The 26,283-nt window shown below is 37.6% G+C and overlaps 1 protein-coding gene across 11 annotated transcripts in view; it reads left to right on the forward strand.

Moving 5' to 3' along the window:
* PCDH7 (protocadherin 7) overlaps window positions 1-26,283 on the forward strand; it is a 473,458-nt gene that overhangs the window by 25,579 nt on the left and 421,596 nt on the right. Inside the window, exons 2-3 of one of the 11 annotated variants that reach the window (XR_011567140.1) lie at window positions 1-19,472; window positions 19,506-26,283. The exon at window positions 1-19,472 is cut by the window's left edge and continues 15,138 nt beyond it; the exon at window positions 19,506-26,283 is cut by the window's right edge and continues 11,420 nt beyond it. The exons of 9 other annotated variants lie outside the window; for them this stretch is intronic. The gene's annotated coding sequence lies outside the window, so the exon portion shown is untranslated. One more of the 11 variants, XM_019962562.2, reaches the window with a different exon arrangement.

Raw genomic sequence — 26,283 nt, forward strand, 5'->3', positions numbered from 1 at the left:
GAGAAGACCTATATATGTATGTATACGTAGGAGACACGGGTTTGATCCCTGGGTCTGGAAGATCCCCTGAAGAAGGAAATGGCAACCCACTCCAGTGTTCTTGCCTGGGAAATCCCATAGACAGAGGAGCCTGGCAGGCTACAGACCAAACGGTCACAAAGAGTTGAACACGACTTAGCGACTAAGCATATGTATATATATTCAGTCAGTTCAGTTGCCCATTCGTGTCCAACTCTTTGCAACCCCATGGACTGTAGCACACCAGGCCTCCCAGTCCATCACCAATTCCTGGAGCCTACTCAAATTTATGTCCATCACATGAATGATGCCATCCAACCATCTCACACTCTGTCGTCCCCTTTTCCTCCCACCTTCAATCTTTCCCAGCATCAGGGTCTTTTCCAATGAGTCAGTTATTCGTACCAGGAGGCCAAAGTATTGGAGTTTCAGCTTCAGCATCAGTACTGAATATTCAGGACTGATTTCCTTTAGGATAGACAGGTTGGATCTCCTCGCAGTCCAAGGGACTCTCAAGAGTCTTCTCCAACAACACAGTTCAAAAGCATCAATTCTTCAGTGCTCGGGTTTCTTTATAGTCCGATTCTCACATCCAGACATGACTACTGGAAAAACCATAGATTTGACTAGATGGGCCTTTGTTGGCAAAGTAATGTCTCTGGTTTTTAATATGCTATTTAGGTTGGTCATAGCTTTTCTTCCAAGGAACAAGCCACTTTTCATTTCATGGCTGCAGTCACCATCTGCAGTGATTTTGGAGCCCCCCAAAATAAAATCTCTCACTGTTTCCATTGTTTCCCCATCTATTTGCCATGAAGTGATGGGACCACATGCCATGATCTTAGTTTTCTGAGTGTTGAGTTTTAAGCCAGTGCTTTCACTCTCTTTTTTCACTTTTATCAAGAGGCTCTTTAGTTCTTCACTTTCTGCCACAAGGGTGGTGTCATGTGTGTATCTGAGGTTATTGATATTTCTCCTGGCAGTCTTGATTCCAGGAGAATCTTGTGCTTCATCCAGCCTGGCATTTCGCATGATGTGCTCTGCATATAAGTTAAATAAGCAGGGTGACAATATGCAGCCTTGACATACTCCTTTCCTGATTTGAAACCAGACGGTTGTTCCATGTCCTGTTCTAATTGTTGCTTTTTGACCTGCATACAGATTTCTGAGGAGGCAGGTCAGGTGGTTTGGTATTCCCATCTCTTTAAGAATTTTCTACAGATCATGAACTCCTTATTGCCAAATTCAGACTTAAATTGAAGAAAGTAGGGAAAACCAGTAGACCATTCAGTTATAACCTAAATCAAATCCCTTACAATTATACAGTGAAAGTGACAAATAGAGTCAAGGGACTAGATCTGATAGACAGAGTGCCTTAAGAACTATGGACGGAGGTTTGTGACATTGTACAAGAACATTTGACAGAGGCAGGAATCAAGACCATCCCCAAGAAAAAGAAGTGCAAAAAGGCAAAATGGTTGTCTGAGGAGGCCTTACAAATAGCTGAGAAAAAAAGACAAGTGAGAGGCAAAGGAGAAGAGGAAAAGTATACCCATTTGAATGTAGAGTTCCAAAGAATAGCAAGGAGAGATAAGAAAGCCTTCCTCAGCAATCAATGCAATGAAATAGAGGAAAACAATAGAATGGAAAAGACTAGAGATCTCTTCAAGAAAATTAGAGATACCAAAGGAACATTTCATGCGAAGATGAGCACAGTAAAGGACATAAATGGTATGGACCTGACAGAAACAGAAGATATTAAGAAGAGGTGGCGAGAATACACAGAAAAACTATACAAAAAGATCTTCATGACCCAGATAACCACAATGGTGTGATCACTCACTTAGAACCAGACATACTGGAATGCGAAGTCCAGTGGGCCTTAGGAAATATCACTACGAGCAAAGCTAGTTCCAAAGGTGATGGAATTCTAGATGAGCTATTTCAAATCCTAAAAGATGATGCTGTGAAAGTGCTGCACTCGATACGCCAGCAAATCTGAAAAACTCAGCAGTGGCTACAGAACTGGAAGAGGTCAGTTTTCATTCCAATCCCAAAGAAAGGCAATGACAAAGAATGTTCAAATTATAGCCCAATTGCACTCATCTCACATGCTAGCAAAGTAATGTAGATATAAGATAACATTATATTTTAAATTCTGGGGTAAATTTTTTTTTAATTTAAATTTATTTATTTTAATTGGAGGCTAATTACTTTACAATGTTGTATTGGTTCTGGGGTAAATTTTGGTCTGGAAGTCTCTCCTCCCCCAGAAATAACAGAAGCTAATAACTCGAATTCAGACAATGATATTTTTAAATTAGAAATTTTATTTGTATTATTTTTGAAAAATATTAAAAAGAAGCAGCATGAAGAAAGGTCACATATTTTAAATGCTCTTGTTGAGGCTTATGGTAAAAAAAAAAAAGACTTGGAAAATGTTACTTTTTGGAAGAACAACTGAATTGATTTTCTGGAAATTGTTCTTGTTGTTCAGTCACTCAGTTGTTTCTGATTCTTTGAGACCTCATGGACCTCACCATGCCAGGTATAAGCCTGAGCCTTGAAAGGAGAGCAGAGGGCTAGGTGTTCTGGAATGGGCTTCACTGTGTAATTAGCCTTGGCTGCAATCTTCCCCTTCATATTTTGGCATCTCTGTTTCCTTGTTTTTGTGTTGCCAGCTTTTCCAGTCTCCTGAGGCCTTATTTTCAATAACTATTCCTGAAATCCACCCCATTCACTTTCTACAGAATTTGCAGAATCTCTGTATAATTCTCTCAGGACAACAGTTTAACCCTATCCTTAGCTTGGGATATTCTATTGAAAGTATATTTACACTGGTGAATGCTAGTGGTTTGATATGTTAGTATCACTAGCACCTGTATGTAGGAATTAGAAATTAATTTAATGCTAAAACATTCCAGCTAGCAATAGTTATTTTAACTATCTAAGTCTGGCTAATGTAAGAGAATTTTCTTCATTTTTCCTTCATTCTTTTTTCTTTTCATTTTGTTTTTCAATTTTTTTAATTGAGTAGAGTCTAGTAAACCACAGATAGATTTTTGTTACAGTGGGCTTTTGAGCATTTAGTAATAAAGTTTGCTTTTATCACTAGGTCTTTTATATCATTGGTATCATGTTGAATTATTTCATGAATCAGAATAGAGCAGTATAATTAATCATTTGAACAAGATGCATTATGTGTCTTAACACTTTAAGTATTTTTAACGCATTTTTAAATTATTCTCCATCATGGCAGTTTATATCATGGTTTTTAAAAAGGTGTTGGCTAAAACCATTTGTGTAATGATAAAATGTTTTAATACACTTTATATAGTTAATGCTGAATCATATTTAAGAAAATGGAGACATCTCCTACTATACAACCAGGAGACTTTATGTCCTATGGGATGTTGGCTAATGCAACTAATCACCATTTTCCAGGTATCTTCCAGGCCTTACTTCAGTCTTGAATTAGTTTTCTATTGCCTTTGTAACCAATTTTTAATAACATAATAACTTAAATAACAATTATTTATTTCTTATATATCTGATGGTCAGAAGTCAAAAATGGGTCTCCCTAGGCTATTATCAATGTATTGTCTGCTGTGTGTTTCTTTTTGAAAGATCAAGAGGGGAATCTATTTTCTTGCCTTTTCCAGTTTCTGAAAGCTGCCTGCATCTTTGTCTCTTGACTCTCGTCCATCTTCAAAGCCAGCAATGGCTGGTAAAGAGTCTTTTTGAAATATCACCCTGGCTGTCTTCTGTTTCTCTCTTAATCATTTAAGGACATTGTGGATACATTAGATCCACTTGGATGATACAGAAAAATATTCTTATTTTATGATCAATTGATCAGAAGCTAATTCCATCTGCATTTTTAATTCCTTGTGCTATGTAGGGTAACATATTCATAAATTTCTGGGATTAGGATGTGGACATCTTGGAGGGGAATCATTCTGTTCACTGTAGGTCTGATAGGCAAACATTCTAAAAACATGACAAACACAGTTTATAAACCACAAAATATTATTTGGGCAGTCTCCAGTCTGCCTTTTCCCCATGAAATCACCAAATAATTATTTCATTATTATTTCTGTATCTTACTTTTCCCTCAAAAGAATTTTTTTTGTATTTGAAAAAGCTTAAGGATAGAAAAAGCTGCAATGATTTTTTCTGTAAGATAAATTTTATGTATAAATCTGTCAAATGTTTTGAGAGGTAATATGATTTAGTGATTCACTCTTCACTTTAATGACTATTTCTGACTGCAGCAACTTTGCACACTGTTTATTAATTGAACTTACTAATTAAGTACTAATTAAGTTAAATACTATGATTGTTGTTAGATAGGGTCTGACTGACTTGATCAACAAGAGGCAGTAAAGAGGTGAGATTAGCTTTGAAACAGGGTAAATTTGATTTCTCATTGAGTCTTCAATATCCTCATCTGTAATTTGAGAATAACATTGTGTACCAAGTAGGGGTATTATGAGGGTTAATGGGATAATGGAGCACAGATCCTGGGATATAACAGAAACTCAGTAAAGGATAGTGTCTTTACTCTCTAGGACTTGGCCTAACAGTGATGCACCTAGAGGAATAACATGATATCAGGGCTATCTTGAGGGCAGTAAAAGGTAATTTTATCTGGCACTAGACATAATTCTTCTCTTTCTAACTGCTGTGGCTTATGATTTGTTTGATTGCAGAAGCCCATACTATGATTGGACTAGTAGTTATCAAAAGAGGAAAAGTTATGCTTTAATTTAGAAAAGCCCATTCATTCATAGCTTACTGATATGCATTCAGTTTAGTCTCACATGTATTTCCATTGGAGACTATGGAACCAAAATAATGTCCCCCTGGGAAAGAAAAAATAAATGTAGACCCTGGAGAAAAGATGCAGTTTCATCAATTCTCATCAATTAATGTTCCCTGAGATCCTAGGGGAGACATTACCTGCAGCCTCTTTGATTTCTGAACTTTGCAGGACACATATATGCTGACATCTCTTAGTTCCTTAAAGTCTGATAGCAGACTGTCAGACTTTGTATCTCTTTGGCTGAGTGACCAAGTTTCAATAGGACTGGGTTTTCTGTAAGAGAAGTGGAATGATAGAAGCAGTCCCTAGAAATCTGAAATGCATTAAACATCTTTCTTGCTTTAATGTAAAATGATCAAATACATAAGCATGCCTGGAATTACTCTATTTTTCTATTGTAATTCTGGTGGGCATTTTTGTAGAAGGGGTTCAGTATATATTATCTTCGAAGAGGATTTCAATTCTCAATACAACATACTTGCAACATTTTTCTTCTAAGGGTTAGAAATATATATAATAGATGACTAACTATATCACTCACATTTAATATAACATCCAGAGAATTCCATCATGACTTTGGCATTTCATAGGAAACTCAATGGCCCTGGTGATGAAACGCTGTAATTTAGGCAAATGATAATATAAGGAAATCTAATCAATATATGTTTACAGTATGAAATGAAATTATGACTTTGATATAAAAACACTTTGTACCTATTATTACACTCCATAGGATTTTTCCCAGTACATGTTTTTTAGTTACTATGAGTTTCATTTCCTCATCTGTAAAGGTAGGTGTTCTAATAATGTCTATTTATAGACTTATGCAGCTCAAGTGAGATTAAATAGGTGAAAGTAATCTATAAATTGTAGACTGCTCTAAAAAGATTATTTATATCTACTGGATAGAGGCCAGAAATGTTGCTAAACATAGTATAGAGCACAGGGAAGCTACTCATGACATGGAAATATGGTGCTTAAAATGTCAACAGTGACAAGGAAGAGAGACCCTGCCCACTGAGTCCCACCTCTACTCTGCAGGGGAAAAGGAGAGAGAGAAGTTACTAGAATAATAAATATTTAGACAGGGCTGCCCAAAGTGGCCTTGGAGACGGGGAGTCAGGGAATAAATACTCTGACTTTATCTTCTCTCTCTTTTTCGTCTGAGTCAAGAGTTTCCACTGACTAAACCTGGCTGTAAGCCAGAAAGAAAGGGATTCTGGGCATGTAATCTATATTGGGGGTTCAATCCCTGGGCTGGGAAGATCCTATGGAGAAGGGAATGGCAGCCCACTATAGTATTCTTGCCTGAAAATTCCATGGACACAGGAGCCTGGAAGACTACAGTCCATGGGGTCACAAAGAGTCGGACACGATTGAATGACTAACACACATCTACACTGGTCAACATCTTGGGTGTAGAGCCTGATCATATGGATAAGGAAAATTCAGAAGTGCATCTGTAAATTAATTCTTCCCCAGATAATTTGTGTGTGTTCATCATATTAAAACATTTTCACGTGCTTTGTTCAATGGTATGATGTTGTCTGTTTGTGCTCACTCAGTGATTTAATTTACCAAGTTATTGAAATTATGTTGAGTGCTAGGTACTGATCCAAGTGCAGAAGACACAAAAAATGAACATAAAATGGTGCCCACTCTGAAAGCATCTTTGGATGTAACAGGAGAGACAGCTATATAAACAAAGTACTAAAGCACTTGGCCTTAGGAAGCATCACTATGAAGAAAGCTAGTGGAAGTGATGGAATTCCAGTTGAGCTATTTCAAATCCTTAAAGATGATGCTGTGAAAGTGCTGCACTCAATATGCCAGGAAATCTGGAAAAGGAAGCAGTGGCCACAGGACTGAAAAAGGTCAGCTTTCATTCCAATTCCAAAGAAAGGCAATGGCAAAGAATGTTCAAACTACGGCACAATTGTACTCAGCTCACATGGTAGCAGAGTAATGCTCAAAATTCTCCAGCCCAGGCTTCAAAAGTACATGAACCGTGAAATTCCAGATGTTCAAGCTGGCTTTAGAAAAGGCAGAGGAACCAGAGATCAAATTGCCAACATCCACTGGATCATGGAAAAAGGAAAAGAATACCAAAAAAGGCATCTACTTCTGCTTTATTGATTACACCAAAGTCTTTGACTATGTACATCATAACAAACTGAAAAATTCTTCAAGAGATGGGAATACCAGACCACCTGACCTCCCTCCTCAGAAATCTGTATGGAGGTCAAGAAGCAACAGTTAGAACCGGACATAGAACAACAGACTGGTTCTAAATTGGGAAAAGAGAACATTAAGGCTATATATTGTCACCCTGCTTATTTAACTTATATCCAGAGTACATCATACAAAATGCTGGGCTGAATGAAGCACAAGCTGAAATCAAAATTGCCTGGAGAAATATCAATAACCTCAAATGTGCAGATGATGCCACACTTATGGCAAAAGTGAAGAAGAACTAAAGAGCCTCTTGATGAAAGTGAAAGAGGAGAATGAAAAAGTTGGCTTAAAACTCAACATTCAAAAAACAAAGATCATGACATCTGGTCCCATCACCTTGTGGCAAATAGATGGGGAAACAATGGAAACAGTGACAGAGTTTATTTTTGGGGACTCATTAATCACTGCAGATGGTGACTGCAGCTATGAAATTAAGACACTTGCTCCTTGGAAAAAAAAGCCATGCCCAACCTAGGCAGCATATTAAAAAGCAGACACATTACTTTGCCAACAAAGGTCCATCTAGTCAAAGCCATGGTTTTTCCAGTAGTTACGTATGGATGTGAGAGCTGGACTATAAAGAAAGCTGAGCACCAAAGAATCGATGCTTTTGAACTGTGGTGTTGGAGAAAACTCTTGAGATTCCCTTGACTGCAAGAACATCCAACCAGTCAATCCTAAAGAAAGTCAACTCTGGATATTCATTGGAAAGTCTTATGCTGAAACTGAAACTCCAATACTTTGGCCACCTAATGTTAAGAACTGACTCTTTGGAAAACACCCTGATGCTGGGAAAGATTGAAGGTGGGAGGAGAAGGGGATGACAGAGAATGAGATGGCTGGATGTCATCACCGATGCAATGGACATGAGTTTGAGCAAGCACCAGGAGTTGGTGATGGACAGGGCAGCCTGGCATGCTGCAGTCCATAGGGTCGCAGAGTTGGACACGACAGAGCGACTGAACTGAACTGAAAGCACTTGGACTGCATATGTATGAAGTAGTATGGGAGAGAAAAAGATACTAACTTTTTCTAGAATGTAGATAGTGACCTTCACAGAACTTTCAAGGTCAAGTAGGTGTTTTCTGGAAAGGGAAATAGAAATACTTAGGGCAAGACTTAGAGGTGTCCTTTGTCACAGAGTGGAAACGGTGAGTGATAAAATAAGTGGAGTTCCTGTTTCTAAGGATTTTGTGCGCCATACTAAGATATGGGAACTGGAACTACAAAGTAGTTTAGAATCATTAGCTGTATGGCTAATGCTTAGTGCAAAGTGACTTAATTTTTTAAAAATTTCTAACCTCTATACCCTTGTATAGTATAAGCCAATCAGAATTTTGTCTTTAAAATCTTTTAAAATATCTTAAACGTGATGCTGTACCAATTCAATTATTTCTGAGTGAGCTTAATATAGTGAAGATTTTACAGAGGCATTTGGATGTTCAAACGTGATAGTACTTAATAAATGTCCTTTGCTGGGTTATTCTGATTAAAGTGTTAGAGGATCAAAGATCTCAGAAACATTTTGAGAATAAGAGTCCCTCTTCTGCTTCTCAACTAAAAAATGTTTCTTAAATCTTCACGTGCACACTATGAAATATTTCTTACATCATTATCTTTTAGAAAGTTGTGAAATAATCATAGTTGGGAAATAGTTTTTTTTGAAAGTTTGTCAGCTACATAATTGGAACTCAAGTTTTTTATTATGTAAAAGTGAGAGTGTCAGTTGCTCAGTTGTGTCCAACTTTCTGTGATCCCGTAGAGTGTAGCCTGCGAGGCTCCTCTATCCATGGAATTCTCAGGCGAGAATACTAAAGTGGGTTGCCATTTCCTTCTCCAGAGAGTCTTCCAAACTCAGGGATCGAATCTGGGTCTCCTGCATTGCAGGTGGATTCTTTACCATCTGAGCCACCACGGAAGTCAGCCCTTACATTATGTGGATGCACTTACATTTGATACTCTTTGATACTCTTTAAATGGGGTTGCAAAGATGACTAAGCACAGCAGAGCACAAATATAAATATATATATTTTTTATTAGCCTCTATAAAATTTTTTACTCTTTTTGTTCTCACAACACATTTCCAAAGCAAGAGAATAATTCCAGGAGTAGGGGGGGTATCAGCAGCTACCTGCTGTCTCTTCTCTTTAGTTTTGAACCTGAAGTTTGAAGGAAAATTCCACTATAGTTGAGTAATTAGCCTCAATATTCCACTTCTTAAAATAATGAAAGCTATGTTTTGGTCTGAATGTGAGCAATGTTAACAATGCAAGTAAATATTAGAAGATGCGGGCTCTTCTTCTGCTGACACTTTTTCAAACCCTCCTAAGTCCTTGTCTTTCAGTGAATCTTGGTGATTACTGGTGGCCACAGAAGCTGGTGATGGAACTTTGACCCAGATTCTTCTACACGAAGTCTCTTATTTTTCTCTTCCCTTTAGCATTCTTGTTTTGGGGTGAAAATGCCTGAAAATAAATGGGACAAAATTTGTGAATAAAGGTGTTTGACCCCACATACAGTTACTAATTAAATAAATGGTAATTCAATTTGCAGTGGTGTTGGTAAAGGATATGTTACTGTAAACCAGTTAAAAATATTAGGCTTCAAAATGGGAGCATTTGAACTTGGTGTCATGAATTTTGGGAAGTTCTGAAAGGAATAAGTGCTTAGATTCCAGGAATCTCTGATGAAATTATATTAATGAAAGCGGAAGAGTTCTTAGTGGATTGGTATGGATGATAAAATACCATAAATGTCAGCATCATGCCTGGGCAACTCTTTAAGTCACTATAAACAACCATGGGCACTATAAAAGACAGGTCAAAGCCTTTCTCTTAACTTTTTCATTCCACATCTTTTTGTTTCTGGTACATATCTTATTTCCCTTTATGTATCTTTAACTGCAAAGAGAGAGATAACCTTTACAACTCTTTTATTGATAAGAAACAGAATGAAAGTCTCTCCGTTTATATGCAGTTGCTGTAATCTGTGAACAGCATATTTTCTGAGTGGTAATATTGTTAAGTTAGCAAAAATCTCCTAAGAAGTATATTTTCATATAAATTACAAATTTTTCTCAGTTGATGTATGAAGATATATTGTCAACAAACTTGACACATTCTTGAAGTAGGCCCTAAGCCTTAGGAAGACTACCAAGAACTCACCATGTAAGGTGGCATTCCATGTGCCATGTAATCTATGGATTTTTGGCACAGGGCTCAGACTGAGTTTGAGCCTGGTTTCCATGGCAAGAACCATTTTTAGGCTCTGTTAGAGAACAGATTGATTCTGTTATCATTCAGCAAATATTTATTAAACACCTACATTCTGTTGGGCTCTGTTGTTCTCATGTTGCTTACATTCTCATTTAAAATAAAGATATAAAAATTGTTATATATGTGATGAATTTTTAAAAATTGCAAACTAGCCTCTTCCAAGTATTCTTCTCAAAGGAGTAGTTACCAGTACCTTGTGCAACTTCATTGCACACATAAATAAGGAAAATAAATAATTATAAATATAATTTAAAATAAGGTTTGAATTATATTTGACTACTAGGAAATTTACTGATAAAATCTTCATTTTATTCAAAGTGTTACTGACAGTAGAAACCACTAAACATAATGGCAGAACGTTAAAAGACACTCCTTGGAAGAAAAGCTATGACAAAACTAGACAGCATATTAAAAAGCAGAGACATCACTTTGTGGACAAAGATCTGTCTAGTCAAAGCTAAGGTTTTTCCAGTAGTCATGTATACAGATGTGGGAGTTGGACCATAAGAGAAGGCTGAGTGCTGAAGAATTGATGCTTTCAAATTGTGGTGCTGGAGAAGACTCTTGAGAGTCTTTTGGATAGCAGTCAATCCTAAAGGAAATCAACCCTGAATATTCATTGGAAGGACTGATGCTGAAGCTGAAGCTCCAATACTTTGGCTACCTGATGTGAAGAGCTGACTGACTGAAAAAGACCCTGATGCTGGGAAAGATAGAGGGCAGGAGGAGAAGAGGGTGGAAGAGGATGAGATGATTGGATTACCTCACTGACTCAATGGACATGCATTTGAGCATACTCTAGGAGATAGTGAAGGACAGGGAAGTCTAGCATGATTCAGTTCATGGGGTTGTAAAGACTCAGGCATGACTTAGCAACTGAACAACAAAATATATTTGAGTGTGTTTCTGAAGCAGGTCCAACCTCTGGGTCAGAAAGATCCCTTGGATAAGGGAATGGCAACCCACTCCTGTATTCTTGCCTGGTGAATCCTTATGGACAGAGGAGACATCCATAGGGTCACAAAGAGTTGGACATGACTGAAGCAACTTAGCATGCATGCATGTGCTTCTGAAATACATTTTCATAAGATACACTGAATCTCTATACACCCCCTTGTCAAATTGGGCTTCCCTTGTAGCTCAGTTGGTAAAGAATCCACTTGCATGCAGGAGACTGGGGTTCAATTCCTGGGTTGGGAAGATCCCCTGAAGAAGGGAAAAGCTACCCATTCCAGTATTCTGGCCTGGAGAATTTCATGGACTGTATAGTCCATGGAGTCGCAAAGAGTTGGATACAACTGAGCGACTTTCACTCCACTTGTCAAATTGGAGTCAGGTTGGACCGTCAGTAATAACTTAAGCCTCCTTTATCAGTTAGCACCGCCATTGTCTTATCTACTCAGCCATCAAGATATGCTGCAAACCCAGAGGGATGGGGTGGGGACGGAGTTGGGGCGATGGTGGTTCAGGATGTGGGGACACATGTACACCTGTGGTTGATTCATGTCAATGTATGGCGAAAACCACCACGATATTGTAAAGTAATTAACCTCCAATTAAAATAAAGAAATTAATTTAACAACAACAACAAAAAGATGTGCTGCAAACACTCTCTAGGTTTTTCTAGAAGGACCGGGCAGTAGTAGAATGGTTTACTCTTAGCCTCTCCCATGACTCATTAGAACATGTCCTGAAATAAGTTCAGTTCCATATCAGGCAAGCAGCAAAGCATTCCCAAGACATTTATCAAGTGAAAAGGAAGGAGGTTGTCATATTCAAGCAGACCTAGTGATACGAGCAAAAATGTATCACTTTATTATTTTTCCTTTCTTCTTTAGAAAACATTATATATTGATTTATTTTAGATTGTTTGGGGTCTGAGGTGTTTCAGGTTTGCAAAGGTTATGAATTAAAGGTCTTAAATTGTACAGTGTTAATGGGAATGAAATTCACACCGAATGCAGGAGATATAAGTTGGAAACAATAAATCTTGTCAGGCTCAAGGTACTTTTATTGCTGTACAAAAGTGAAGGTCACAAGATAATACTATTCAAGGAAGTATGTAAGACATTTAAAGAGATTCATCATTTATCATATGACATACAGATACCCTTTTAAAAGATTTCAGTATTTTATCTTCAATTTGATTTGGTATTTAAATATTTTAAGTGAACCCTTGAGAAAACCATATGTATTTTTTTTGACATTATCTAATTGAATAGTTTAACAAGCGAATGGGTGGTCAAAACTTCTGATGAGTTTCTGTAACTCATTTGGTGGTGTTCAGGTGGCTTCAACAATTATGTTTATAAGGAAGCTTAAGGATATCCACATTGACAGAGGATCTGTTATATATTAGACACTGTGCAAGGTGTGTTTAGGCTGATTAGGTCATTTCATTCTTTCAGTGCTGAAGGATATTGTTTTTGTGTTGGTTTTCTCAGGTAAAGAAACTGAGGCTCAAGCTTGAACAACTTGCCCAAGATTGTATAGTTAATAAGGGATAGAGCTAGACTGGAACCCGAGGCTCTGTGACTTCACGAATTCAACTCTCTAAGAGGTTGATACAATAACACCAGGCTCACTTAACATCTCATAATATTTGTGCATTTCTGTAATACTAACTGGGGCAAAAACTCAAATGTGCTTTACCTTAGAAAGTTGTACAGCTTTATTGTTCAAAATTGTATGTGCATCTCTGTTTTCAAATAAATAAACTGCATGTAAAAATTCATTTTCTAAAATTTTAAAGCTACTGCTTTCTTCATCTCTTGGTGGTAGTTGTAAGTGATGCACAGTTCTGGTTCTAGTAATTGTTTATATCTTGAGAAGTTTACATGAAAGAAAGTGAAGTCTCTCAGTCATGTCTGACTCTTTGCAAACCTGTGGATTGTAGCTTGCCAGGTTCCTCCGTCCATGGGATTTTCCAGGCAAGAATACTGGAATGGGTTGCCATTTCCTTCTCCTGGGGATCTTCCCAACCCAGAGATCGAACCTAGGTCTCCCGCACTGCAGGCAGGCTCCTTACCGCCTGACCCACCAGGGAAGTGTACAAACGAGTTTCTTGTTGGGCCCTGAAAACTCCCTCTACCTCCATGTCCTCCTTCCTCACTGCTGCTCACAATAAAAAGAGAACCCACAAAATATCTTTGTCCTCCTAAGTTATTTTCTCAGCAAGTGAAGTCTTCAGTAGCTTCCTATAGGATAAAAAGAAGACTGATGAGCAGAGGAAAAGAGTCTTAGCAAGTGAATTAATTAATCTGTACCTCTTGATTTATTTCTCAAGTATGCTCTACTCTAGCCACACTAAACTATTTGCTCTTTGCTCTGTGGAACATTTGCTTCATCAGCTCCATGCTTTTTGTACATTCTTTTTCTTCTGTCTGAAATGTCCTTTGATCCTTCTCCATTACTCAGCAACAGACATATATTCCAAGACTTAAGTGTCTCAGTTCAGTGTCACTTCCTATGCAGTGTTTTCCCTAGCTCCCATGTAAATGAGTTATTCTCCTGCTTTTAGTCTTCATTCAACATAGAGTAATCATGCTGTGTTCTAATTAATTTTTATATGTCTATTCCAACAAGATCATGGCATCTGGTCCCATCATTTCATGGCAAATAGATGGGGAAACAGTGGAAACAGTGTCTGACTTTATATTTCTGAGTTCCAAAATCACTGCAGATGGTGATTGCAGCCATGAAATTAAAAGATGCTTACTCCTTGGAAGGAAAGTTATGACCAAACTAGACAGCATATTGAAAAGCAGAGACATTACTTTGTCAACAAAAGTCCATCTAGTCAAGGCTATGGTTTTTCCAGTAGTCATGGATGGATGTGAGAGTTGGACTGTAAAGAAAGCTGAGCGCCGAAGAATTGATGCTTTTGAACTGTGGTGTTGGAGAAGACTCTTGAGAGTCCCTTGGACTGCAAGGAGATCCAACCAGTCCATCCTAAAGGAGATCAGTCCTGGGTGTTCACTGGAAGGACTGATGTTGAAGCTGAAACTCCAATAATTTGGCCACCTGATGTGAAAAACTGACTCATTGGAAAAGACCCTGATGCTGGGAAAGATTGAGGGCAGGAGGAGAAGGGGATGACAGAGGATGAGATGGTTGGATGGCATCACCAACTCAATGGACATGAGTTTGGGTGGACTCCGGGAATTGGTGATGGGCAGGGAGGCCTGGAGTTCTGTGGTTCATGGGGTCACAAAGAGTCGGACATGACTGAGCGACTGAACTGAACTCAACTGAACTGAATTCCAACAACACAAGAGAAGACTACACATGGACATCACCAGATGGTCAACACCTAAATCAAATTGATTATATTCTTTGCAGCCAAGATGGAGAAGCTGTATACAGTCAGCAAAAATAAGACCAGGAGCTGACTGTGGCTCAGATCATGAACTCCTTATTGCCAAATTCAGACTTGAATTCCAGGGAATTCTGTATAAAACCACTAGATCATTCAGTATGACCTAATTCAAATCCCTTATGATTATACAGTGGAAGTGACAAATAGATTCAAGGGATCAGATCTGATAGAGGGCCTGAAGAACTATGGACAGAGGTTCGTGACATTGTACAGGAGGCAGGGATCAAGACCATCCCCAAGAAAAAGAAATGCAAAAAAATAAAATGGCTGTCTGAGGAGGCCTTACAAGTACCTATGAAAAGAAGAGAAGCAAAAGGCAAAGGAGAAAAGGAAAGGTAAATCCATTTGAACGCAGAGTTCTAAAGAATAGCAAGGAGAGATAAGAAAGCCTTCTTCAGTTATCAATGCAAAGAAATAGAGGAAAATAATAGGATGGGAAAGACTAGAGATTTCTTCAAGAAAATCAGAGATACCAAGGGAAATTTTCATGCAAAGATGAGCACAGTGAAGGACAGAAATTGTATGAACCTAATAGAAGCAGAAGATATTAAGGAGAGGTGGCAAGAAAACACAGAAGAACTCCAACTCTGTGCGACCCCATGGACTGTAGCCTACCAGGGTCCTCTGTCCATGGGATTTTCCAGGCAAGTATACTGGAGTGGGTTGCCATTTCCTTCTCCAGGAGATCTTCCCAACCCAGGGATTGAACCCGGGTCTCCCACACTATAGGCAAATGCTTTACCGTCTGAGCCACCAGGGAAGTCCTAGGTCTTTCACTTTCACTTCAGTAGAAGGAGAAGATATTAAGAAGAGTTGGCAAGAATACACAGAAGAACTATACAAAAAGACCTTCATGACCCAGATAATCACGATGGTGTGATCACTCACCTGGAGCCAGAGAACCTGGAATGTGAAGTCAAGTGGGCCTTAGGAAGCACTACTATGAACAAAGCTGCTGGAGATGATGGAAATCTAGTTGAGCTATTTCAAATCCTGAAAGATGATGCTGTGAAAGTGTTGCACTCAATATGCCAGCAAATTTGGAAAACTCAGCAGTGGCCACAGGAACAGACCATGATGCTGGGAAAGATTGAAGGCAGGAGGAGAAGGGGACAACAGAGGATGAGATGGTTTTATGGCATCACTGACTCAATGGATATGAGTTTGAGTAAGCTCCAGGATTTGGTGATGGACAGGGAGGCCTGGTATGCTGCAGTCCATTAGATTGTAAAGTGCTGAACACGACTGTATTCCTGAACTGAACTGATTCCCACAATGATAGGACTTGCTCGGGAAATAAGATTACATCTGATTAATCACTGAATTCACAGTGTCCTATACATTGTGGGCTCTGAATAAAAGCTTATAGACCAGTTTCAGTGGTCAAATTAATGAATGTAAGCAACCAAATTTTATTTAGTACATATTCAGTATGTTGTATGCCAGGGAGTGCTCCAGGCATTGGGATATGGCAAAGAATAGCATTGACAAAAATCACTGCTATATCTGCTATCGTATCTGGTGGAGGGATCAAATGGTAATTAATGATATAAATATGTAAAGTATTATGATTAGATGGTGGCAAGTGCTACAAAAATTATGCTGGGACAAGAGGTGTCAAGGATGCCATCCTTCTTCTTGGACAGATATAGCAATCACTCTGTTTATTTTCTATCCTGATTCCTTGTTGTTTTTATACTTTTTATGGTAAAACAGAGGATATTGAGTTTCCTAGAATTGGTTGATCAGCTTTTAGGAAATTCTGAAAGTAAAGGTTCTTTGATAGGCAAAAGAAATCCTATCAAACAGCCAAGTTTATGTTGAGCTGTGTTGTATAAAGAAAGAAAAAACTCCTATTTTCTAGGAAGAGTGAAAAAGTGGAGACTGAATACTAAATTATTGGATGCCACAGGTTTATCTTCATACAAAAATAAAATAAATTATAGAAATATTTCTTTATCTTAACTATAATTTCATTGAAATACAAATAAATACATTATAATATATACTGTGTATATCTATGTATATGTGGCTTCCCTCGTGGCTCAGACAGTAAAGCATCTGCCTGCAATGCGAGAGACCTGGGTTTGATCCCTGAGTAGGAAGATCCTCTGGAGGAGGTCATGGCAACCCACTGCAGTATTCCTGCATGGAGAATCCCCATAGACAGAATAGCCTGATAGGCTACAGTCCATGAGGTCACAAAGAGTCGGACACAACTGAGCAACTAAGCGCTCGCTATAAATATAAATTTATAAATAAATATATAGATATATATAATAGAATCAAAAGACTTTTCTACAATATGACCTAATTTAATTGAAATATTTTAAAATAAATTAAGAAATAAATGCTACTTTACATCAGAAAATACCATCGTTGAAGTTTCACACACTAATCTGCATTCTAAGTACAGATCTATCCTACATATTATTTTTTTAGTTAAAAACAAATGTGGCTCAAAAAGCTAGGGTTATATTTCTGTCTTTATTTCTTTTCATTTGATTTCTACACTTCAGCCACCTTCATCCCCAGTAATGAAACTTAGGCCTATCTTTTCATCAGACTCTTCCTTTAAAATATTGGCATTACCTCTGTAGATTGGAAATAGAGTGTTCATGTACACATGCATACAATTTTTATTACTGAAAAGAAAAATCAGATTTTAAAGTTTCCAGAAGAAGTATGAGAGTTAAGCTTCAAGTTCCATTATTTTTTCTCAAAGACAGTATTCCCAGTGTTTCTGCATGTTTGTGGGTATTCCCTTGCCAAAATTCCTGCCATGATATCTGTTTCCTGTTACTGAAGATGTTAAAAGGGAAGAAGAGAGAAATGGGAGAAGAGGGTCTTCTATTGCTCCAGACACTCCTCGATGTTGGCTTCCTGCCAGCTTTCCTCCTCTCTCCTTTATCCTCACAGCCTCCTTGGAGTTATGAACTTGCTTTTTTTCCCCAAATTCTTATTTTCATGTCCCAATTCTTCTCTGCCTTTCCAGGGCTCTGAGAAGTGTTGGCTACCATTAAGCTATATCACAGAGAATCTGCTAGTTTCTTTTCCTGATCAATGATTGTCTCTTCTTGTTGATGGCTAATAGTTCTGTGATATTATTTGGAAATTAGACTGAAATGTTCTATTTCTAAAGTGAATTATTATTTTTTTTAGTTAGAGGAAAAATAATCATGTATTTTTTTCTGCTTGGATTTTCTTGTTTACATTTTGCTTCTACTTCTGCTGCCTGTTATCACTTCCTTGATAGTTCTGTCACATGACAGAATAAAAATGTTCAAATTGAATAAACAACCAGAAAACTTTTAGTATAACATTATCAGAAAAAAATGGGCCACTTTTTTGGGTACAGTTATGCTTGTTATATGATTTTACATTAAACAAATTTCATGTATTAATTTTTCTCAATGTAAACTGTCTTTATTCTAAATTTGTTGAATTTATTAAATACTTCACTTTACCATGATATTCCTCAAAGTACAAATGACACTGATGAGCCCTCCTTAAAGTACAAGTGAGAAACTCAGTAAGGCATCCCTTCTTTTTGACTCTTTCCCCCTCCTTCTGAAGCATCTCAACTGTGTGTCCTAGGGAGAGGTGTCCAAAAATGAATCACAGAAGAGTTCCTCTTCCTCTTCATCATCTATATACTGTCTGCACCCTATGTTAAGAAAAACCCACTTGCTTCAACTCCACTTCTACTTCTAAAATCAGGTGTCTGCGAATTCCCCTTAATTCTGAGGTTGACCATTTGGTTGAGTCAGCCTTCCTAAGGGAAACTGTTAGTTGCTAGTCATGTCCGTCTCTTTACAGCCCCATGGACTATAGCCCGCCAGGCTCCTCTGTCCTTGGAATTGTCCAGACAACGATACTGGAGTGGGTAGCCATTCCTTCTCCAGAGTATCTTCCTGATCCAGGGATCAAACCCGCGTCTCCTGCATTGCAGGCAGATTCTTTAGCATCTGAGCCACCAGGGAAGCCCTCCTAAAGTAACCGCTGGCTTTTTAATTGGCGTCTCTTACTTATGTCAAACTATATTCTCACCAGACACTAAGTAGCAATAGTCAAATCTTTCAGGACTTTTAGATAGGACAGGATGAGCCTGGATGCTTGGCAGCATCTAATGTATGTAACCTAGGGAAATGGTTTTAAAATTTTTGCCTACAAAAGTTTCACCAGAGGAGCTTTTAGGAAGTACAGTTCTGCTTCTCTTCACCTCAGGCATGGGCAAGATATCTACATTTTTAAAAAGCACCCTGGGTTATTCTTGTGTAAAATACTCTAGAGCAACAGTATCTAATAAAATATCAATAGAAGCCATGCATGTAATTTTACATTTTCTAGTAGGCACAATAATACAATAAAAAAGAATCCTATACAATTAATTTTAATTATATATTTTACTTAACTGCCTATATCCAAAACATTTTAATTCAATATTTAATCACTATGTGTGTTCAGTCACATCAGTTGCTCAGTTGTGTCCAACTCTTTGCGACTCCATGGACTGCAGCCTGCTAGGCTCCTCTTCCCGTGGGATATTCCAGGCAAGAATACTGGAGTGGGTCGCCATTTCCTCCTCTCGGGGATTTAATCAATGTATAATTATTAATGAGATATTTGCCATTCCTTTCATAAAAATTATCTGCAGAATGTGGTGTGTGTTTTACAATGACAGCACATCAACTCATTTTGGACTAACCTCACTGCAAGTACCGGTAACCATATGGAGCTAGTGACTACCGTATTGGACAACACAGCTTTAGAGAATTGCTTTCAAATTGGTATATAAGCTCTTGATGCTAAGTAAAAACATACTTTATTGTGTGCTTATCATGTGGTTCACACCAAGCTAAGTTCTTAAAATGCATCATATTAAATCCAAGCAATAATAATAGGAAGCAGGTATGCTATTTTACCTACTTGGTAAGAAAAATGCCATGCTTATTTCTCAAACAATTAAATGAGGCATGGCCTTTTTTCTAGTTTAAAGTCTTATACATGTTAAGGAATTGTGTCATATTAATATATCATAAAATAGAATGCAGAGGTAACTTATTATATTTATATATCAATCCTCATACCATTTAACCTTCCAGAACTGGAATAAGCATCCTTGGCATGAGACGCTTGGGAGGACTGGACATAAAAACTTTATTATAAAAATGCCAAAATATTATGGGTCACTTTTTTAAAACAATTTTATGCTTCCCTTGTGACTCAGAGGGTAAAGTGTCTGCTGCAATGTAGGAGACCTGGGTTCGATCCCTGGGTCAGGAAGATTCCCTGGAGAAGGAAATGGCAACCCACTCCAGTACTCTTGCCTGGAAATCCCATGGAAGGAGAAGCCTGGTAGGCTACCATCCATAGTGTCGCAAAGAGTCGGACACGACTGAGCGACTTCAATTTCACTTTCATATTTTCTTAAGATTAGTTTTTTCTTCTGAGGCAATAGGAAACATTATAAACAATAACATAAAAATGCCATTTACTGATGACTATTAATTATCTTAAATATGAATGAATAAACAAAGAAATGCTGATGCTGAAGCTGAAGCTTCAATACTTTGGCCACCTCATGCAAAGAGCTGACTCATTTGAAAAAACTCTGATGCTGGGAAAGATTGAGGGCAGGGGGATAAGGGAGCAACAGAGGGTCAAATGGTTAGATAGCATCACCAGTCAATGGATGTGAGTTTGAATAAACTCCAGCAGATAATGAAGGACAGGAAAGCCTGGCTGCTGTCCATGGGATCACAAAGAGTTGGACATGACTTAGTGACTGAACAACAAATAAAGAAATAAAGTGAGCCAATGTATAATAAAACTATAAAAGCTACAGTTTTTCAAGGGCGAGACTCTCACCATATCATTTGTTCAAAGAAGGTTATTTGTCAAAAGTTATTTACTCTTCTTTCCCCTTGCTTCCTTGGAGAAGGCAATGGCACCCCACTCCAGTACTCTTGTCTGGAAAATCCCATGGACAGAGGAGCCTGGTAGGCTGCAGTCCATTGGGTTGCTAGGAGTCGGACACGACTGAGCGACTTCACTTTCACTTTTCACTTTCATGCACTGGAGAAGGCAATGGCAACCCACTCCAGTGTTCTTGCCTGGAGAATCCCAGGGACGGGGGAGCCTGGTGGGCTGCTGTCTATGGGGTTGCACAGAGTCGGACATGACTGAAGCGACTTAGCAGCCTGAGCACATGCTATGAACATCTTCATTTATTTTAGTTTTAAGTTGAGTGATTAAAGAAAAAAGGACTCCCTTTGCTTTTAATATTGCTGAATATTTGAAGATCAATTGCAGCTCTTAAATTAAAATAGTTTACCCCTCAAGGACTTTCAAAGACCAAGGAAAATATTATTTTAAATGGAAAACATTAGTCTTCTATTGTTACTATCTTGGACTAGATTGCATTAGATCTTCACATTAATGTACCAAGTGCTTTAAAGATGTAAAGCCAGTGGTAAAGATGTAAAGCCAGTGGTACTTGTAGAATGAAGCATAAAATCAAACAAACATGTTATTTATCTTGGTCTTTGTAAGCAGAATCAACTTGTTGGATTTGTTTTTATCTATCAATAGAATGAATCTACACACAGTCATAATGTTCTCAACTTGATTACTCACTCGAATGAGAAGGGCATAGATGAATGGCAAATAGTAAGTTAAATATGTTATGTTTGGCCTAAAATGTATATATAATTTTTAAATCTTTATTTTTCTGATCCTAAGTGTAAAGTGATACGTCAATGAGTAAGATTTTTTAGAAACATCCTGATATAAAGTTAAATTAAAGTTAAAAGTTTTGTGTAGATGGGTCGCCATGGACATCTCTCATGTGTAGACAATTCAGTGTAAATTATTTGAATATCAATGGCTCTCTTGTTTATGTAAAATTATCTACCCATGTATAAGATAAACATGGAAGCTTAGAAACTTCTCTTGATGTAGAGGCTACATTCATTACCAAGTGGGTAAATCACAGTGTTACATCAAGTACAGCTGTTACCTCATGGGTATAGCTGTCTAGTCACAAGTAGGAGATAGAATCCCAGGGTGCTCTGTTAGCCTGGGATTTCAGGATGAGTTTTGTTTTTGATCCCACTATTTCTCAAATCCCTTTTCATTAATGATGAAATAGGGTCTCAATATCCTCAGCTGCCACTTGGAAAGAAAAAAAGGAAGATTATGCTGCTCACATCCTAGTCATTTGGTATCTAAGTTTCTTTTTTGCTTTACTATAAATACTTACTTGCATTTTGATAAATTTACACATTTTAAGCATAATTCTCTGAATAACCTTTTCTATTTGGAATAAAAATGAAACTTAGAAACAGTGAAAAAGAGCACCAAGTAACTACAAAAAGATGCTACCAAATGTACTTGGGAAACCTCACATAAGTCACTTCTAAGTCCCTACTCAGAACCTGCTGCTTCTCATTTATCCATGATTGTACCAATGTGCTTATTTGCCACTTCTAGTTTAGTTAAAACAGCTGAATAGAATCTAAATGGAAAGTTATTAACACTACATATTTATTCTGATATCAGAGGTATCAAGAAATATTTCTCAAATGTGAGGGAAACATATGTATCTAAGAGAAAATCTTTTTCTGGATTCATAAAGTTACACATACTTCACTGACTTCAGATGACACTTCCTTAGGCAGCCTGATTAGTATTTATAATGATCTCAGTGTCTTCATGTATCCTTTATTTAAGAACTCAGGTCACTATGGAACACATTTTGGAAATTTTTCACCCCAAATGATTGAATGTGTATTTAATGGATACATTACTATATATAGATTTAATTTTCATGAACATAAGTAAACCATCTTTGTATCTAATTTTAAGTAATGACTCAAGAATTTCATATCATAAAGTGTTTATAGTTTATAATTGACCCTAAAATTAAAAGACGCTTACTCCTTGGAAGAAAAGTTATGACTGACCTACATAGCATATTCAAAAGCAGAGACATTACTTTGCCAACAAAGGTCCATCTAGTCAAGGCTGTGGTTTTTCCAGTGGTCATGTATGGATGTGAGAGTTGGACTGTGAAGAAAGCTGAGCACTGAAGAATTGATGTTTTTGAACTGTGGTGTTGGAGAAGACTCTTGAGAGTCCCTTGGACTGCAAGGAGATCCAACCAGTCCATTCTGAAGGAGATCAGCCCTGGGAGTTCTTTGGAAGGAATGATGCTAAAGCTGAAATTCTAGTACTTTGGCCACCTCATGTGAAGAGTTGACTCATTGGAAAAGACTCTGATGCTGGGAGGGATTGGGGGCAGGAGGAGAAGGGGACGACAGAGGATGAGATGGATGGATAGCATCACTGACTTGATGAACGTGAGTCTGAGTGAACTCTGGGAGTTGGTGATGGACAGGGAGGCCTGGCGTGCTATGATTCATGGGGTCGCAAAGAGTCAGACACGACTGAGCGACTGAACTGAACTGAACCGAACATGTTTATCTATGCAACAATGCCCAAACAATTTATAACTGCAGATTTTTTTAAAGACATCAAAGTAAATATTACTTTAAAATTTTTTATATGACATCGAAAGAAATCAAGTATGCCAATGAAATGTGTTAAAATATTGGCCTTAAATTTCACCAAATCTTTGTTGTTTTGTGAGATGAAGATTGCAGCCCTAATTCTACTAGAATGCACACAGTTCACCTGATTAATTGTTTGGTCTCTTATCTGTATACTTGCATACATGATCTGCTTGGGGAATTTCTTTGTAACTAAGAGGCCAGTTAAGGGAAAGGGGAGTAGGTCTGCAGACACTTAGAATGGATTCAGGTACCTGAGTCTAAGTAAGATGGAAAGTTAAGTGACAATTATGTATTCAGGTGTCTCATTTCCTGCACATTGTTCCTGAAACCTACCTGGAATGATAAAGCCATGATATTAGATAGCCAACTTGAAAACCCTCCTCCTTTGATATACAAATCCCATTTTGCAACCTTAAATTTAAGAGCAAGAAAGACCTCTTTTCCATGGTATCTGGTGGCTTTATATCTAATGATCATAACCTTGTAGCCTGGAATAGAAGCTATAAATTATCCTCACAGAGATTTTTCTTTATCATTTTTAACACACTAATTTTTTTCTATGTTTTTACATTCTGGAATGTATCTTTAGGACTTGGAAACTTTAGGTAACATAGAAGGCAATGGCACCCCATTCCAGTACTCTTGCCTGGAAAATCCCATTTATAGAGGAGCCTGGTGGGCTGCAGTCCATGGGGTCGCGAAGAGTCAGACATGACTGAGTGACTTCACTTTCACTTTTCATTTTCATGCATTGGAGAAGGAAATGACAACCCACTCCAATGTTCCTGCCTGGAGAATCCCAAGGCTGGGGGAGCCTGGTGGGCTGCCGTCTATGGGGTCGCACAGAGTCGGACACGACTGAAGCGACTTAGCAGCAGCAGCAGCAACTTTAAGTAACTTTAGAATTTCTTGTCTAAGGTTCAGCTTTTTCTGATTGTGCACTTTCATGAGCTTCTCTTATACTTCTGATGGAAACATTGGCATGAACAGATACTCTGTGGACCAAGGGGATAAGGTTTTCTTTATTTTCACTATTGTATTTTCTAGACTTTACAAGTATTTAAATTTTAGGATCTGATTGGTAAAACTAGGATGCGAAAAAAAGGACCTTAAATATGCATATGTGCACATATATATATATATATTTGGCAAATTCTATTTATTTTTTAAATGCTTTGCTGTTTAAGCAGAATGTGAGGTGTGCAGGTACCATAGAGAGTGGGAGTTTAAAAGTTGGGAGAGTTAAAGAAGGTATCAAAGGATTTGAGTCAATAATGACTTCAGATATTCAAGTTGATTAATTAGTACTTCCTCTCCTACCTGTTATTAGTGGTTTAGTAGGAGGCAGTCAGCTCCATTTAGACAATGCAGCAGTCAAAAGGGTGGGTCAATTATCTAGCCTACATATTTATAATTGGGAGGGAGCTGGGAGGAGCCAAACTCCCTTGAGGCCGGAAGGGAACCCAGTGACGCCTGTTTAGAGACACTAGTGGGCTTAGAAAAGACGTCACAGAAAAGAGTGACAGGGGACTCCATACCAGTGGGATCTTTTCCTTTACATGCAGGAAAAAAAAGAAATGAATCTGAAAAGCCCCTCCTTAATTATTAAATGCTACGTGTATTGTAAGTTTTGCAACAATCAGAAATATTAGAGAATTTTATATACACTTTTTAAAAGGGCAACTAAAATTCAAATTTTGGTGCTATTTTATTCTTTTGTAATATTTAACTTGCAAACTGATTTGACCTGACAAGACTATGATGTGCTAAGTGATAACATTACGTGATTTGAAATATAAGTTTTATAATAACTGCTTCATTGTATCAAGGGAAAATACATGTTTTTAAATTTACTTAACTGAGACATGGCTGTTTTTACAGATATTATATAATAATGTTATTTGTTGAAATATTTATTATATAAAATCTCAAATGCAGAGGACCAATTATATATAAAGTAGTAAAACAATGGCTCATTTAGGGGAAAAAAAACCTCTCTTTTGTATTTTATTAATATTTGTGGTAAAAATTACCAAAAAATGATTTTCTAGAATATTATATCTGATTCATTTTTATTATATTATTGCCATTTTCATTACATTCTCTTCAAATTGCAGTAGTTTGAAACTATTCAATCCTATTTTATTTCAGTTTTAAACAGATGCATAAATATATATTAAGAAGAGAAGGTGCACCAAGGGAAAAGAAATATGTATAAAAATATTTAATAATTTCAAATATTTCATTAAATTATTTTTCAGTGTTTGTTGGGTAAGTTTGACCTATAATACATTGTTATTGACATTAGCCTGCATCTGAAACATTTTCATAATGTCGTATCAAGTTTTATATTAGTGACAGTGAAAGTCACTCAGTCCGGTCTGACTGTTTGTGACCCCATGGACTGTACAGTCCATGGAATTCTTTAGGCCAGAATACTGGCGTGGGTAGCCTTTCCCTTCTCCAGGGGATCTTCCCAACCCAGGGATCGAACCCAGGTCTCCTGAGTTGCGGGTGGATTCTTTACCATCTGAGCCACCAGAGAAGCCCAAGAATACTGGAGAGAGTAGCCTGTCCCTTCTCCAGCAGATTTTCCCAACCTAGGAACTGAACGGGGGTCTTCTGCATTGCAGGCAGGTTCTTTACCAACTGAGCTACTAGGAAGCCAAAACATAATTGGTTGTAAATAACTTAGCCAGTACAAATCCCCACAGTATTGGGAATAACATGTGGCTACTTAAATCTTATCAGTATCTCTTTCCTGAGCAGCCAAACTTAGCATGATTTTACATTTAATGATGCAATAGTCAGGTATGGATTTGTTAAAATGAAAAATAAGACATATTTCCTGAATATGTTGTATTTGTTCACTGCGTTGTCAGGTAAGAATTAGCAGTCTGCAGTCATCCACTTTATAAACTATGATCTAATCGGAACTCAAGAGCTAAATAAGAACATGGATGATTAACCTTTAGT

This window comes from Bos indicus, chromosome 6 (genome assembly GCF_029378745.1).
Source record: "Bos indicus isolate NIAB-ARS_2022 breed Sahiwal x Tharparkar chromosome 6, NIAB-ARS_B.indTharparkar_mat_pri_1.0, whole genome shotgun sequence".
NCBI classification, from domain to species: domain Eukaryota; kingdom Metazoa; phylum Chordata; class Mammalia; order Artiodactyla; family Bovidae; genus Bos; species Bos indicus.